This window comes from Rhinoderma darwinii, unplaced genomic scaffold, assembly GCF_050947455.1.
Source record: "Rhinoderma darwinii isolate aRhiDar2 unplaced genomic scaffold, aRhiDar2.hap1 Scaffold_461, whole genome shotgun sequence".
Classification (NCBI taxonomy): domain Eukaryota; kingdom Metazoa; phylum Chordata; class Amphibia; order Anura; family Rhinodermatidae; genus Rhinoderma; species Rhinoderma darwinii.
This window is the reverse complement of record NW_027464005.1, coordinates 73,053-88,391: the sequence shown is the minus strand read 5'-3', so window position 1 is coordinate 88,391 and position 15,339 is coordinate 73,053. Positions and strand designations below refer to the sequence as shown.

Genomic DNA, 15,339 nt, shown 5'->3' with positions numbered 1-15,339 from the left:
GCAGCGATTCAGCCTACTTCTAGGCAATTCCATGGGGCCCTGCAGGCTCACACACTCACAGCTACACGGGAGGTGAATAAAGGCCGGAGAGGAAGCCAGACAGGATTTGCTTCTTTTGCTTGCACCACAATGCAGTGCTGAAAGAGGAGGAATCTACATAAAAACGCCTTCCTGGCAACGCCCAAATGCCCTGCTGCCATGCAGATAAACACTGGCAGCGGCAGCAAGTGCATGCCCACAGCCACCCCTTGTTCCTTCACACCTTGTATCAGCTGTAATCCAGTCCAGTCCAGTGCTGCCTGCTGAGCAGCACTGACCAACACTGCCTGGGCCCAGGCTTTTATCTCTGAGGCCCCATTATGATGTCAGAAAGCTGGCTCTGGAATCCTGAGGGCTCCACTATGACACGTGCAAAGTTCCGTCTGAACTTTATATAAGACGGTGAGGCTCAGTCAGTCACTCAGTGTTGCCTGAGAGGGCAACACTGCAACAGCCGGCCGCCAGGCTGTCTTTTTTTTGCACAGCTAGTTGCCTCCAGGAGGCCACAAGAGGGAGACAAGGGACTGCAAAATGGAAAATAGGCATCCACCAACTTTACAGACAACTTCTCCTTGCTCCTACAACCTCCATCCTTGCACAGTTTGTTATTCTTCTAGGTAACATAGTAACAAATCCAAATTGCTGCTCTCTTTGTAGGCAAGCAAGGCTTTGTTGCAACTGCAATTCTTACTTCTTCTTGAAATGTAGGGACGACAGTACATTCCATCACATCCATCTAGTGTACACAGGTAGGTCCATTGTGGCGGGCAGGCGAGCGGGCGGGCTGCTTTATTGGCTGTTTGCTGTTCCCCTACTCCACTCCACTATTTGACTGTTGTGCTGCATCAATCAATCAATCAATCAATCAATCAATCAATCAATCAATCAATCAATCAGTGGCTGGCTCAGGTGCAGCTCTTTAACTTACCTAAAAGGGAGGGCGGAGAGAAGACAAGGAAGGTGAATGAGGTGTTCCAATGTGAAATGCCGGAAACACAGAAACACAGACGACACACAACAAGAGGTGGCAATCTATTCATTAATTGCATTTAATCAATGAGCTCATTATCACTCATGCATTGTCCAACAGGTGTTGAAATAATGGGATTAAAAGGGGAGATCCCTTCAGAAAGACAGAAACAATAGCAAAGACAAAAAACACTTTTGGAATCTGCTTTTAGTCAACACATAAGGAAAGGGTGCACCGGTCCTGGAAATACTGCAATACCAGGTCAATGCGTGGAGTGGACAGAGCAAGCTCTATTTCCATCTCCCTGTTCTAAAAATCCATTTAATATATGGTCCCCAGATAGGGGACGTATCAGATATTAAACTGATAAGAACAGATACTACACTTGATCTTAGCCAAAAGGCCGAGAAGCGATAACCCGAACGGGCCGCGCGTTGCCCGAGCCTGCCCGATACTGCTGTTCAGCCCTTGCAGCGATTCAGCCTACTTCTAGGCAATTCCATGGGGCCCTGCAGGCTCACACACTCACAGCTACACGGGAGGTGAATAAAGGCCGGAGAGGAAGCCACACAGGATTTGCTTCTTTTGCTTGCACCACAATGCAGTGCTGAAAGAGGAGGAATCTACATAAAAACGCCTTCCTGGCAACGCCCAAATGCCCTGCTGCCATGCAGATAAACACTGGCAGCGGCAGCAAGTGCATGCCCACAGCCACCCCTTGTTCCTTCACACCTTGTATCAGCTGTAATCCAGTCCAGTCCAGTGCTGCCTGCTGAGCAGCACTGACCAACACTGCCTGGGCCCAGGCTTTTATCTCTGAGGCCCCATTATGATGTCAGAAAGCTGGCTCTGGAATCCTGAGGGCTCCACTATGACACGTGCAAAGTTCCGTCTGAACTTTATATAAGACGGTGAGGCTCAGTCAGTCACTCAGTGTTGCCTGAGAGGGCAACACTGCAACAGCCGGCCGCCAGGCTGTCTTTTTTTTGCACAGCTAGTTGCCTCCAGGAGGCCACAAGAGGGAGACAAGGGACTGCAAAATGGAAAATAGGCATCCACCAACTTTACAGACAACTTCTCCTTGCTCCTACAACCTCCATCCTTGCACAGTTTGTTATTCTTCTAGGTAACATAGTAACAAATCCAAATTGCTGCTCTCTTTGTAGGCAAGCAAGGCTTTGTTGCAACTGCAATTCTTACTTCTTCTTGAAATGTAGGGACGACAGTACATTCCATCACATCCATCTAGTGTACACAGGTAGGTCCATTGTGGCGGGCAGGCGAGCGGGCGGGCTGCTTTATTGGCTGTTTGCTGTTCCCCTACTCCACTCCACTATTTGACTGTTGTGCTGCATCAATCAATCAATCAATCAATCAATCAATCAATCAATCAATCAGTGGCTGGCTCAGGTGCAGCTCTTTAACTTACCTAAAAGGGAGGGCGGAGAGAAGACAAGGAAGGTGAATGAGGTGTTCCAATGTGAAATGCCGGAAACACAGAAACACAGACGACACACAACAAGAGGTGGCAATCTATTCATTAATTGCATTTAATCAATGAGCTCATTATCACTCATGCATTGTCCAACAGGTGTTGAAATAATGGGATTAAAAGGGGAGATCCCTTCAGAAAGACAGAAACAATAGCAAAGACAAAAAACACTTTTGGAATCTGCTTTTAGTCAACACATAAGGAAAGGGTGCACCGGTCCTGGAAATACTGCAATACCAGGTCAATGCGTGGAGTGGACAGAGCAAGCTCTATTTCCATCTCCCTGTTCTAAAAATCCATTTAATATATGGTCCCCAGATAGGGGACGTATCAGATATTAAACTGATAAGAACAGATACTACACTTGATCTTAGCCAAAAGGCCGAGAAGCGATAACCCGAACGGGCCGCGCGTTGCCCGAGCCTGCCCGATACTGCTGTTCAGCCCTTGCAGCGATTCAGCCTACTTCTAGGCAATTCCATGGGGCCCTGCAGGCTCACACACTCACAGCTACACGGGAGGTGAATAAAGGCCGGAGAGGAAGCCAGACAGGATTTGCTTCTTTTGCTTGCACCACAATGCAGTGCTGAAAGAGGAGGAATCTACATAAAAACGCCTTCCTGGCAACGCCCAAATGCCCTGCTGCCATGCAGATAAACACTGGCAGCGGCAGCAAGTGCATGCCCACAGCCACCCCTTGTTCCTTCACACCTTGTATCAGCTGTAATCCAGTCCAGTCCAGTGCTGCCTGCTGAGCAGCACTGACCAACACTGCCTGGGCCCAGGCTTTTATCTCTGAGGCCCCATTATGATGTCAGAAAGCTGGCTCTGGAATCCTGAGGGCTCCACTATGACACGTGCAAAGTTCCGTCTGAACTTTATATAAGACGGTGAGGCTCAGTCAGTCACTCAGTGTTGCCTGAGAGGGCAACACTGCAACAGCCGGCCGCCAGGCTGTCTTTTTTTTGCACAGCTAGTTGCCTCCAGGAGGCCACAAGAGGGAGACAAGGGACTGCAAAATGGAAAATAGGCATCCACCAACTTTACAGACAACTTCTCCTTGCTCCTACAACCTCCATCCTTGCACAGTTTGTTATTCTTCTAGGTAACATAGTAACAAATCCAAATTGCTGCTCTCTTTGTAGGCAAGCAAGGCTTTGTTGCAACTGCAATTCTTACTTCTTCTTGAAATGTAGGGACGACAGTACATTCCATCACATCCATCTAGTGTACACAGGTAGGTCCATTGTGGCGGGCAGGCGAGCGGGCGGGCTGCTTTATTGGCTGTTTGCTGTTCCCCTACTCCACTCCACTATTTGACTGTTGTGCTGCATCAATCAATCAATCAATCAATCAATCAATCAATCAATCAATCAGTGGCTGGCTCAGGTGCAGCTCTTTAACTTACCTAAAAGGGAGGGCGGAGAGAAGACAAGGAAGGTGAATGAGGTGTTCCAATGTGAAATGCCGGAAACACAGAAACACAGACGACACACAACAAGAGGTGGCAATCTATTCATTAATTGCATTTAATCAATGAGCTCATTATCACTCATGCATTGTCCAACAGGTGTTGAAATAATGGGATTAAAAGGGGAGATCCCTTCAGAAAGACAGAAACAATAGCAAAGACAAAAAACACTTTTGGAATCTGCTTTTAGTCAACACATAAGGAAAGGGTGCACCGGTCCTGGAAATACTGCAATACCAGGTCAATGCGTGGAGTGGACAGAGCAAGCTCTATTTCCATCTCCCTGTTCTAAAAATCCATTTAATATATGGTCCCCAGATAGGGGACGTATCAGATATTAAACTGATAAGAACAGATACTACACTTGATCTTAGCCAAAAGGCCGAGAAGCGATAACCCGAACGGGCCGCGCGTTGCCCGAGCCTGCCCGATACTGCTGTTCAGCCCTTGCAGCGATTCAGCCTACTTCTAGGCAATTCCATGGGGCCCTGCAGGCTCACACACTCACAGCTACACGGGAGGTGAATAAAGGCCGGAGAGGAAGCCAGACAGGATTTGCTTCTTTTGCTTGCACCACAATGCAGTGCTGAAAGAGGAGGAATCTACATAAAAACGCCTTCCTGGCAACGCCCAAATGCCCTGCTGCCATGCAGATAAACACTGGCAGCGGCAGCAAGTGCATGCCCACAGCCACCCCTTGTTCCTTCACACCTTGTATCAGCTGTAATCCAGTCCAGTCCAGTGCTGCCTGCTGAGCAGCACTGACCAACACTGCCTGGGCCCAGGCTTTTATCTCTGAGGCCCCATTATGATGTCAGAAAGCTGGCTCTGGAATCCTGAGGGCTCCACTATGACACGTGCAAAGTTCCGTCTGAACTTTATATAAGACGGTGAGGCTCAGTCAGTCACTCAGTGTTGCCTGAGAGGGCAACACTGCAACAGCCGGCCGCCAGGCTGTCTTTTTTTTGCACAGCTAGTTGCCTCCAGGAGGCCACAAGAGGGAGACAAGGGACTGCAAAATGGAAAATAGGCATCCACCAACTTTACAGACAACTTCTCCTTGCTCCTACAACCTCCATCCTTGCACAGTTTGTTATTCTTCTAGGTAACATAGTAACAAATCCAAATTGCTGCTCTCTTTGTAGGCAAGCAAGGCTTTGTTGCAACTGCAATTCTTACTTCTTCTTGAAATGTAGGGACGACAGTACATTCCATCACATCCATCTAGTGTACACAGGTAGGTCCATTGTGGCGGGCAGGCGAGCGGGCGGGCTGCTTTATTGGCTGTTTGCTGTTCCCCTACTCCACTCCACTATTTGACTGTTGTGCTGCATCAATCAATCAATCAATCAATCAATCAATCAATCAATCAATCAATCAATCAATCAATCAATCAGTGGCTGGCTCAGGTGCAGCTCTTTAACTTACCTAAAAGGGAGGGCGGAGAGAAGACAAGGAAGGTGAATGAGGTGTTCCAATGTGAAATGCCGGAAACACAGAAACACAGACGACACACAACAAGAGGTGGCAATCTATTCATTAATTGCATTTAATCAATGAGCTCATTATCACTCATGCATTGTCCAACAGGTGTTGAAATAATGGGATTAAAAGGGGAGATCCCTTCAGAAAGACAGAAACAATAGCAAAGACAAAAAACACTTTTGGAATCTGCTTTTAGTCAACACATAAGGAAAGGGTGCACCGGTCCTGGAAATACTGCAATACCAGGTCAATGCGTGGAGTGGACAGAGCAAGCTCTATTTCCATCTCCCTGTTCTAAAAATCCATTTAATATATGGTCCCCAGATAGGGGACGTATCAGATATTAAACTGATAAGAACAGATACTACACTTGATCTTAGCCAAAAGGCCGAGAAGCGATAACCCGAACGGGCCGCGCGTTGCCCGAGCCTGCCCGATACTGCTGTTCAGCCCTTGCAGCGATTCAGCCTACTTCTAGGCAATTCCATGGGGCCCTGCAGGCTCACACACTCACAGCTACACGGGAGGTGAATAAAGGCCGGAGAGGAAGCCAGACAGGATTTGCTTCTTTTGCTTGCACCACAATGCAGTGCTGAAAGAGGAGGAATCTACATAAAAACGCCTTCCTGGCAACGCCCAAATGCCCTGCTGCCATGCAGATAAACACTGGCAGCGGCAGCAAGTGCATGCCCACAGCCACCCCTTGTTCCTTCACACCTTGTATCAGCTGTAATCCAGTCCAGTCCAGTGCTGCCTGCTGAGCAGCACTGACCAACACTGCCTGGGCCCAGGCTTTTATCTCTGAGGCCCCATTATGATGTCAGAAAGCTGGCTCTGGAATCCTGAGGGCTCCACTATGACACGTGCAAAGTTCCGTCTGAACTTTATATAAGACGGTGAGGCTCAGTCAGTCACTCAGTGTTGCCTGAGAGGGCAACACTGCAACAGCCGGCCGCCAGGCTGTCTTTTTTTTGCACAGCTAGTTGCCTCCAGGAGGCCACAAGAGGGAGACAAGGGACTGCAAAATGGAAAATAGGCATCCACCAACTTTACAGACAACTTCTCCTTGCTCCTACAACCTCCATCCTTGCACAGTTTGTTATTCTTCTAGGTAACATAGTAACAAATCCAAATTGCTGCTCTCTTTGTAGGCAAGCAAGGCTTTGTTGCAACTGCAATTCTTACTTCTTCTTGAAATGTAGGGACGACAGTACATTCCATCACATCCATCTAGTGTACACAGGTAGGTCCATTGTGGCGGGCAGGCGAGCGGGCGGGCTGCTTTATTGGCTGTTTGCTGTTCCCCTACTCCACTCCACTATTTGACTGTTGTGCTGCAATCAATCAATCAATCAATCAATCAATCAATCAATCAATCAATCAATCAGTGGCTGGCTCAGGTGCAGCTCTTTAACTTACCTAAAAGGGAGGGCGGAGAGAAGACAAGGAAGGTGAATGAGGTGTTCCAATGTGAAATGCCGGAAACACAGAAACACAGACGACACACAACAAGAGGTGGCAATCTATTCATTAATTGCATTTAATCAATGAGCTCATTATCACTCATGCATTGTCCAACAGGTGTTGAAATAATGGGATTAAAAGGGGAGATCCCTTCAGAAAGACAGAAACAATAGCAAAGACAAAAAACACTTTTGGAATCTGCTTTTAGTCAACACATAAGGAAAGGGTGCACCGGTCCTGGAAATACTGCAATACCAGGTCAATGCGTGGAGTGGACAGAGCAAGCTCTATTTCCATCTCCCTGTTCTAAAAATCCATTTAATATATGGTCCCCAGATAGGGGACGTATCAGATATTAAACTGATAAGAACAGATACTACACTTGATCTTAGCCAAAAGGCCGAGAAGCGATAACCCGAACGGGCCGCGCGTTGCCCGAGCCTGCCCGATACTGCTGTTCAGCCCTTGCAGCGATTCAGCCTACTTCTAGGCAATTCCATGGGGCCCTGCAGGCTCACACACTCACAGCTACACGGGAGGTGAATAAAGGCCGGAGAGGAAGCCAGACAGGATTTGCTTCTTTTGCTTGCACCACAATGCAGTGCTGAAAGAGGAGGAATCTACATAAAAACGCCTTCCTGGCAACGCCCAAATGCCCTGCTGCCATGCAGATAAACACTGGCAGCGGCAGCAAGTGCATGCCCACAGCCACCCCTTGTTCCTTCACACCTTGTATCAGCTGTAATCCAGTCCAGTCCAGTGCTGCCTGCTGAGCAGCACTGACCAACACTGCCTGGGCCCAGGCTTTTATCTCTGAGGCCCCATTATGATGTCAGAAAGCTGGCTCTGGAATCCTGAGGGCTCCACTATGACACGTGCAAAGTTCCGTCTGAACTTTATATAAGACGGTGAGGCTCAGTCAGTCACTCAGTGTTGCCTGAGAGGGCAACACTGCAACAGCCGGCCGCCAGGCTGTCTTTTTTTTGCACAGCTAGTTGCCTCCAGGAGGCCACAAGAGGGAGACAAGGGACTGCAAAATGGAAAATAGGCATCCACCAACTTTACAGACAACTTCTCCTTGCTCCTACAACCTCCATCCTTGCACAGTTTGTTATTCTTCTAGGTAACATAGTAACAAATCCAAATTGCTGCTCTCTTTGTAGGCAAGCAAGGCTTTGTTGCAACTGCAATTCTTACTTCTTCTTGAAATGTAGGGACGACAGTACATTCCATCACATCCATCTAGTGTACACAGGTAGGTCCATTGTGGCGGGCAGGCGAGCGGGCGGGCTGCTTTATTGGCTGTTTGCTGTTCCCCTACTCCACTCCACTATTTGACTGTTGTGCTGCATCAATCAATCAATCAATCAATCAATCAATCAATCAATCAATCAATCAATCAGTGGCTGGCTCAGGTGCAGCTCTTTAACTTACCTAAAAGGGAGGGCGGAGAGAAGACAAGGAAGGTGAATGAGGTGTTCCAATGTGAAATGCCGGAAACACAGAAACACAGACGACACACAACAAGAGGTGGCAATCTATTCATTAATTGCATTTAATCAATGAGCTCATTATCACTCATGCATTGTCCAACAGGTGTTGAAATAATGGGATTAAAAGGGGAGATCCCTTCAGAAAGACAGAAACAATAGCAAAGACAAAAAACACTTTTGGAATCTGCTTTTAGTCAACACATAAGGAAAGGGTGCACCGGTCCTGGAAATACTGCAATACCAGGTCAATGCGTGGAGTGGACAGAGCAAGCTCTATTTCCATCTCCCTGTTCTAAAAATCCATTTAATATATGGTCCCCAGATAGGGGACGTATCAGATATTAAACTGATAAGAACAGATACTACACTTGATCTTAGCCAAAAGGCCGAGAAGCGATAACCCGAACGGGCCGCGCGTTGCCCGAGCCTGCCCGATACTGCTGTTCAGCCCTTGCAGCGATTCAGCCTACTTCTAGGCAATTCCATGGGGCCCTGCAGGCTCACACACTCACAGCTACACGGGAGGTGAATAAAGGCCGGAGAGGAAGCCAGACAGGATTTGCTTCTTTTGCTTGCACCACAATGCAGTGCTGAAAGAGGAGGAATCTACATAAAAACGCCTTCCTGGCAACGCCCAAATGCCCTGCTGCCATGCAGATAAACACTGGCAGCGGCAGCAAGTGCATGCCCACAGCCACCCCTTGTTCCTTCACACCTTGTATCAGCTGTAATCCAGTCCAGTCCAGTGCTGCCTGCTGAGCAGCACTGACCAACACTGCCTGGGCCCAGGCTTTTATCTCTGAGGCCCCATTATGATGTCAGAAAGCTGGCTCTGGAATCCTGAGGGCTCCACTATGACACGTGCAAAGTTCCGTCTGAACTTTATATAAGACGGTGAGGCTCAGTCAGTCACTCAGTGTTGCCTGAGAGGGCAACACTGCAACAGCCGGCCGCCAGGCTGTCTTTTTTTTGCACAGCTAGTTGCCTCCAGGAGGCCACAAGAGGGAGACAAGGGACTGCAAAATGGAAAATAGGCATCCACCAACTTTACAGACAACTTCTCCTTGCTCCTACAACCTCCATCCTTGCACAGTTTGTTATTCTTCTAGGTAACATAGTAACAAATCCAAATTGCTGCTCTCTTTGTAGGCAAGCAAGGCTTTGTTGCAACTGCAATTCTTACTTCTTCTTGAAATGTAGGGACGACAGTACATTCCATCACATCCATCTAGTGTACACAGGTAGGTCCATTGTGGCGGGCAGGCGAGCGGGCGGGCTGCTTTATTGGCTGTTTGCTGTTCCCCTACTCCACTCCACTATTTGACTGTTGTGCTGCATCAATCAATCAATCAATCAATCAATCAATCAATCAATCAATCAATCAATCAATCAATCAGTGGCTGGCTCAGGTGCAGCTCTTTAACTTACCTAAAAGGGAGGGCGGAGAGAAGACAAGGAAGGTGAATGAGGTGTTCCAATGTGAAATGCCGGAAACACAGAAACACAGACGACACACAACAAGAGGTGGCAATCTATTCATTAATTGCATTTAATCAATGAGCTCATTATCACTCATGCATTGTCCAACAGGTGTTGAAATAATGGGATTAAAAGGGGAGATCCCTTCAGAAAGACAGAAACAATAGCAAAGACAAAAAACACTTTTGGAATCTGCTTTTAGTCAACACATAAGGAAAGGGTGCACCGGTCCTGGAAATACTGCAATACCAGGTCAATGCGTGGAGTGGACAGAGCAAGCTCTATTTCCATCTCCCTGTTCTAAAAATCCATTTAATATATGGTCCCCAGATAGGGGACGTATCAGATATTAAACTGATAAGAACAGATACTACACTTGATCTTAGCCAAAAGGCCGAGAAGCGATAACCCGAACGGGCCGCGCGTTGCCCGAGCCTGCCCGATACTGCTGTTCAGCCCTTGCAGCGATTCAGCCTACTTCTAGGCAATTCCATGGGGCCCTGCAGGCTCACACACTCACAGCTACACGGGAGGTGAATAAAGGCCGGAGAGGAAGCCAGACAGGATTTGCTTCTTTTGCTTGCACCACAATGCAGTGCTGAAAGAGGAGGAATCTACATAAAAACGCCTTCCTGGCAACGCCCAAATGCCCTGCTGCCATGCAGATAAACACTGGCAGCGGCAGCAAGTGCATGCCCACAGCCACCCCTTGTTCCTTCACACCTTGTATCAGCTGTAATCCAGTCCAGTCCAGTGCTGCCTGCTGAGCAGCACTGACCAACACTGCCTGGGCCCAGGCTTTTATCTCTGAGGCCCCATTATGATGTCAGAAAGCTGGCTCTGGAATCCTGAGGGCTCCACTATGACACGTGCAAAGTTCCGTCTGAACTTTATATAAGACGGTGAGGCTCAGTCAGTCACTCAGTGTTGCCTGAGAGGGCAACACTGCAACAGCCGGCCGCCAGGCTGTCTTTTTTTTGCACAGCTAGTTGCCTCCAGGAGGCCACAAGAGGGAGACAAGGGACTGCAAAATGGAAAATAGGCATCCACCAACTTTACAGACAACTTCTCCTTGCTCCTACAACCTCCATCCTTGCACAGTTTGTTATTCTTCTAGGTAACATAGTAACAAATCCAAATTGCTGCTCTCTTTGTAGGCAAGCAAGGCTTTGTTGCAACTGCAATTCTTACTTCTTCTTGAAATGTAGGGACGACAGTACATTCCATCACATCCATCTAGTGTACACAGGTAGGTCCATTGTGGCGGGCAGGCGAGTGGGCGGGCTGCTTTATTGGCTGTTTGCTGTTCCCCTACTCCACTCCACTATTTGACTGTTGTGCTGCATCAATCAATCAATCAATCAATCAATCAATCAATCAATCAATCAATCAATCAATCAATCAATCAATCAGTGGCTGGCTCAGGTGCAGCTCTTTAACTTACCTAAAAGGGAGGGCGGAGAGAAGACAAGGAAGGTGAATGAGGTGTTCCAATGTGAAATGCCGGAAACACAGAAACACAGACGACACACAACAAGAGGTGGCAATCTATTCATTAATTGCATTTAATCAATGAGCTCATTATCACTCATGCATTGTCCAACAGGTGTTGAAATAATGGGATTAAAAGGGGAGATCCCTTCAGAAAGACAGAAACAATAGCAAAGACAAAAAACACTTTTGGAATCTGCTTTTAGTCAACACATAAGGAAAGGGTGCACCGGTCCTGGAAATACTGCAATACCAGGTCAATGCGTGGAGTGGACAGAGCAAGCTCTATTTCCATCTCCCTGTTCTAAAAATCCATTTAATATATGGTCCCCAGATAGGGGACGTATCAGATATTAAACTGATAAGAACAGATACTACACTTGATCTTAGCCAAAAGGCCGAGAAGCGATAACCCGAACGGGCCGCGCGTTGCCCGAGCCTGCCCGATACTGCTGTTCAGCCCTTGCAGCGATTCAGCCTACTTCTAGGCAATTCCATGGGGCCCTGCAGGCTCACACACTCACAGCTACACGGGAGGTGAATAAAGGCCGGAGAGGAAGCCAGACAGGATTTGCTTCTTTTGCTTGCACCACAATGCAGTGCTGAAAGAGGAGGAATCTACATAAAAACGCCTTCCTGGCAACGCCCAAATGCCCTGCTGCCATGCAGATAAACACTGGCAGCGGCAGCAAGTGCATGCCCACAGCCACCCCTTGTTCCTTCACACCTTGTATCAGCTGTAATCCAGTCCAGTCCAGTGCTGCCTGCTGAGCAGCACTGACCAACACTGCCTGGGCCCAGGCTTTTATCTCTGAGGCCCCATTATGATGTCAGAAAGCTGGCTCTGGAATCCTGAGGGCTCCACTATGACACGTGCAAAGTTCCGTCTGAACTTTATATAAGACGGTGAGGCTCAGTCAGTCACTCAGTGTTGCCTGAGAGGGCAACACTGCAACAGCCGGCCGCCAGGCTGTCTTTTTTTTGCACAGCTAGTTGCCTCCAGGAGGCCACAAGAGGGAGACAAGGGACTGCAAAATGGAAAATAGGCATCCACCAACTTTACAGACAACTTCTCCTTGCTCCTACAACCTCCATCCTTGCACAGTTTGTTATTCTTCTAGGTAACATAGTAACAAATCCAAATTGCTGCTCTCTTTGTAGGCAAGCAAGGCTTTGTTGCAACTGCAATTCTTACTTCTTCTTGAAATGTAGGGACGACAGTACATTCCATCACATCCATCTAGTGTACACAGGTAGGTCCATTGTGGGGCAGGCGAGCGGGCGGGCTGCTTTATTGGCTGTTTGCTGTTCCCCTACTCCACTCCACTATTTGACTGTTGTGCTGCATCAATCAATCAATCAATCAATCAATCAATCAATCAATCAATCAATCAATCAATCAGTGGCTGGCTCAGGTGCAGCTCTTTAACTTACCTAAAAGGGAGGGCGGAGAGAAGACAAGGAAGGTGAATGAGGTGTTCCAATGTGAAATGCCGGAAACACAGAAACACAGACGACACACAACAAGAGGTGGCAATCTATTCATTAATTGCATTTAATCAATGAGCTCATTATCACTCATGCATTGTCCAACAGGTGTTGAAATAATGGGATTAAAAGGGGAGATCCCTTCAGAAAGACAGAAACAATAGCAAAGACAAAAAACACTTTTGGAATCTGCTTTTAGTCAACACATAAGGAAAGGGTGCACCGGTCCTGGAAATACTGCAATACCAGGTCAATGCGTGGAGTGGACAGAGCAAGCTCTATTTCCATCTCCCTGTTCTAAAAATCCATTTAATATATGGTCCCCAGATAGGGGACGTATCAGATATTAAACTGATAAGAACAGATACTACACTTGATCTTAGCCAAAAGGCCGAGAAGCGATAACCCGAACGGGCCGCGCGTTGCCCGAGCCTGCCCGATACTGCTGTTCAGCCCTTGCAGCGATTCAGCCTACTTCTAGGCAATTCCATGGGGCCCTGCAGGCTCACACACTCACAGCTACACGGGAGGTGAATAAAGGCCGGAGAGGAAGCCAGACAGGATTTGCTTCTTTTGCTTGCACCACAATGCAGTGCTGAAAGAGGAGGAATCTACATAAAAACGCCTTCCTGGCAACGCCCAAATGCCCTGCTGCCATGCAGATAAACACTGGCAGCGGCAGCAAGTGCATGCCCACAGCCACCCCTTGTTCCTTCACACCTTGTATCAGCTGTAATCCAGTCCAGTCCAGTGCTGCCTGCTGAGCAGCACTGACCAACACTGCCTGGGCCCAGGCTTTTATCTCTGAGGCCCCATTATGATGTCAGAAAGCTGGCTCTGGAATCCTGAGGGCTCCACTATGACACGTGCAAAGTTCCGTCTGAACTTTATATAAGACGGTGAGGCTCAGTCAGTCACTCAGTGTTGCCTGAGAGGGCAACACTGCAACAGCCGGCCGCCAGGCTGTCTTTTTTTTGCACAGCTAGTTGCCTCCAGGAGGCCACAAGAGGGAGACAAGGGACTGCAAAATGGAAAATAGGCATCCACCAACTTTACAGACAACTTCTCCTTGCTCCTACAACCTCCATCCTTGCACAGTTTGTTATTCTTCTAGGTAACATAGTAACAAATCCAAATTGCTGCTCTCTTTGTAGGCAAGCAAGGCTTTGTTGCAACTGCAATTCTTACTTCTTCTTGAAATGTAGGGACGACAGTACATTCCATCACATCCATCTAGTGTACACAGGTAGGTCCATTGTGGCGGGCAGGCGAGCGGGCGGGCTGCTTTATTGGCTGTTTGCTGTTCCCCTACTCCACTCCACTATTTGACTGTTGTGCTGCATCAATCAATCAATCAATCAATCAATCAATCAATCAATCAATCAATCAGTGGCTGGCTCAGGTGCAGCTCTTTAACTTACCTAAAAGGGAGGGCGGAGAGAAGACAAGGAAGGTGAATGAGGTGTTCCAATGTGAAATGCCGGAAACACAGAAACACAGACGACACACAACAAGAGGTGGCAATCTATTCATTAATTGCATTTAATCAATGAGCTCATTATCACTCATGCATTGTCCAACAGGTGTTGAAATAATGGGATTAAAAGGGGAGATCCCTTCAGAAAGACAGAAACAATAGCAAAGACAAAAAACACTTTTGGAATCTGCTTTTAGTCAACACATAAGGAAAGGGTGCACCGGTCCTGGAAATACTGCAATACCAGGTCAATGCGTGGAGTGGACAGAGCAAGCTCTATTTCCATCTCCCTGTTCTAAAAATCCATTTAATATATGGTCCCCAGATAGGGGACGTATCAGATATTAAACTGATAAGAACAGATACTACACTTGATCTTAGCCAAAAGGCCGAGAAGCGATAACCCGAACGGGCCGCGCGTTGCCCGAGCCTGCCCGATACTGCTGTTCAGCCCTTGCAGCGATTCAGCCTACTTCTAGGCAATTCCATGGGGCCCTGCAGGCTCACACACTCACAGCTACACGGGAGGTGAATAAAGGCCGGAGAGGAAGCCAGACAGGATTTGCTTCTTTTGCTTGCACCACAATGCAGTGCTGAAAGAGGAGGAATCTACATAAAAACGCCTTCCTGGCAACGCCCAAATGCCCTGCTGCCATGCAGATAAACACTGGCAGCGGCAGCAAGTGCATGCCCACAGCCACCCCTTGTTCCTTCACACCTTGTATCAGCTGTAATCCAGTCCAGTCCAGTGCTGCCTGCTGAGCAGCACTGACCAACACTGCCTGGGCCCAGGCTTTTATCTCTGAGGCCCCATTATGATGTCAGAAAGCTGGCTCTGGAATCCTGAGGGCTCCACTATGACACGTGCAAAGTTCCGTCTGAACTTTATATAAGACGGTGAGGCTCAGTCAGTCACTCAGTGTTGCCTGAGAGGGCAACACTGCAACAGCCGGCCGCCAGGCTGTCTTTTTTTTGCACAGCTAGTTGCCT

The 15,339-nt window shown here is 48.0% G+C and overlaps 10 non-coding genes across 10 annotated transcripts; all 10 read right to left on the bottom strand.

Annotated features, from left to right (window-relative positions):
• Positions 1-1,233: 1,233 nt before the first annotated feature.
• On the bottom strand, positions 1,234-1,424 carry LOC142718145 (U2 spliceosomal RNA). Its single transcript, XR_012872278.1, has one exon. It is a non-coding gene; the product is annotated as a U2 spliceosomal RNA (small nuclear RNA).
• A 1,280-nt stretch (positions 1,425-2,704) lies between these two features.
• Positions 2,705-2,895, bottom strand: LOC142718144 (U2 spliceosomal RNA). Its single transcript, XR_012872277.1, has one exon. It is a non-coding gene; the product is annotated as a U2 spliceosomal RNA (small nuclear RNA).
• A 1,280-nt stretch (positions 2,896-4,175) lies between these two features.
• On the bottom strand, positions 4,176-4,366 carry LOC142718141 (U2 spliceosomal RNA). The gene has a single exon (XR_012872275.1). It is a non-coding gene; the product is annotated as a U2 spliceosomal RNA (small nuclear RNA).
• A 1,300-nt stretch (positions 4,367-5,666) lies between these two features.
• On the bottom strand, positions 5,667-5,857 carry LOC142718140 (U2 spliceosomal RNA). Its single transcript, XR_012872274.1, has one exon. It is a non-coding gene; the product is annotated as a U2 spliceosomal RNA (small nuclear RNA).
• A 1,285-nt stretch (positions 5,858-7,142) lies between these two features.
• On the bottom strand, positions 7,143-7,333 carry LOC142718139 (U2 spliceosomal RNA). Its single transcript, XR_012872273.1, has one exon. It is a non-coding gene; the product is annotated as a U2 spliceosomal RNA (small nuclear RNA).
• Positions 7,334-8,621: 1,288 nt separating this feature from the next.
• Positions 8,622-8,812, bottom strand: LOC142718138 (U2 spliceosomal RNA). The gene has a single exon (XR_012872272.1). It is a non-coding gene; the product is annotated as a U2 spliceosomal RNA (small nuclear RNA).
• A 1,296-nt stretch (positions 8,813-10,108) lies between these two features.
• LOC142718137 (U2 spliceosomal RNA) lies at positions 10,109-10,299 on the bottom strand. The gene has a single exon (XR_012872271.1). It is a non-coding gene; the product is annotated as a U2 spliceosomal RNA (small nuclear RNA).
• Positions 10,300-11,603: 1,304 nt separating this feature from the next.
• Positions 11,604-11,794, bottom strand: LOC142718310 (U2 spliceosomal RNA). The gene has a single exon (XR_012872439.1). It is a non-coding gene; the product is annotated as a U2 spliceosomal RNA (small nuclear RNA).
• Positions 11,795-13,084: 1,290 nt separating this feature from the next.
• On the bottom strand, positions 13,085-13,275 carry LOC142718308 (U2 spliceosomal RNA). Its single transcript, XR_012872438.1, has one exon. It is a non-coding gene; the product is annotated as a U2 spliceosomal RNA (small nuclear RNA).
• A 1,284-nt stretch (positions 13,276-14,559) lies between these two features.
• LOC142718307 (U2 spliceosomal RNA) lies at positions 14,560-14,750 on the bottom strand. Its single transcript, XR_012872437.1, has one exon. It is a non-coding gene; the product is annotated as a U2 spliceosomal RNA (small nuclear RNA).
• Between the last annotated feature and the right edge of the window lie 589 nt (positions 14,751-15,339).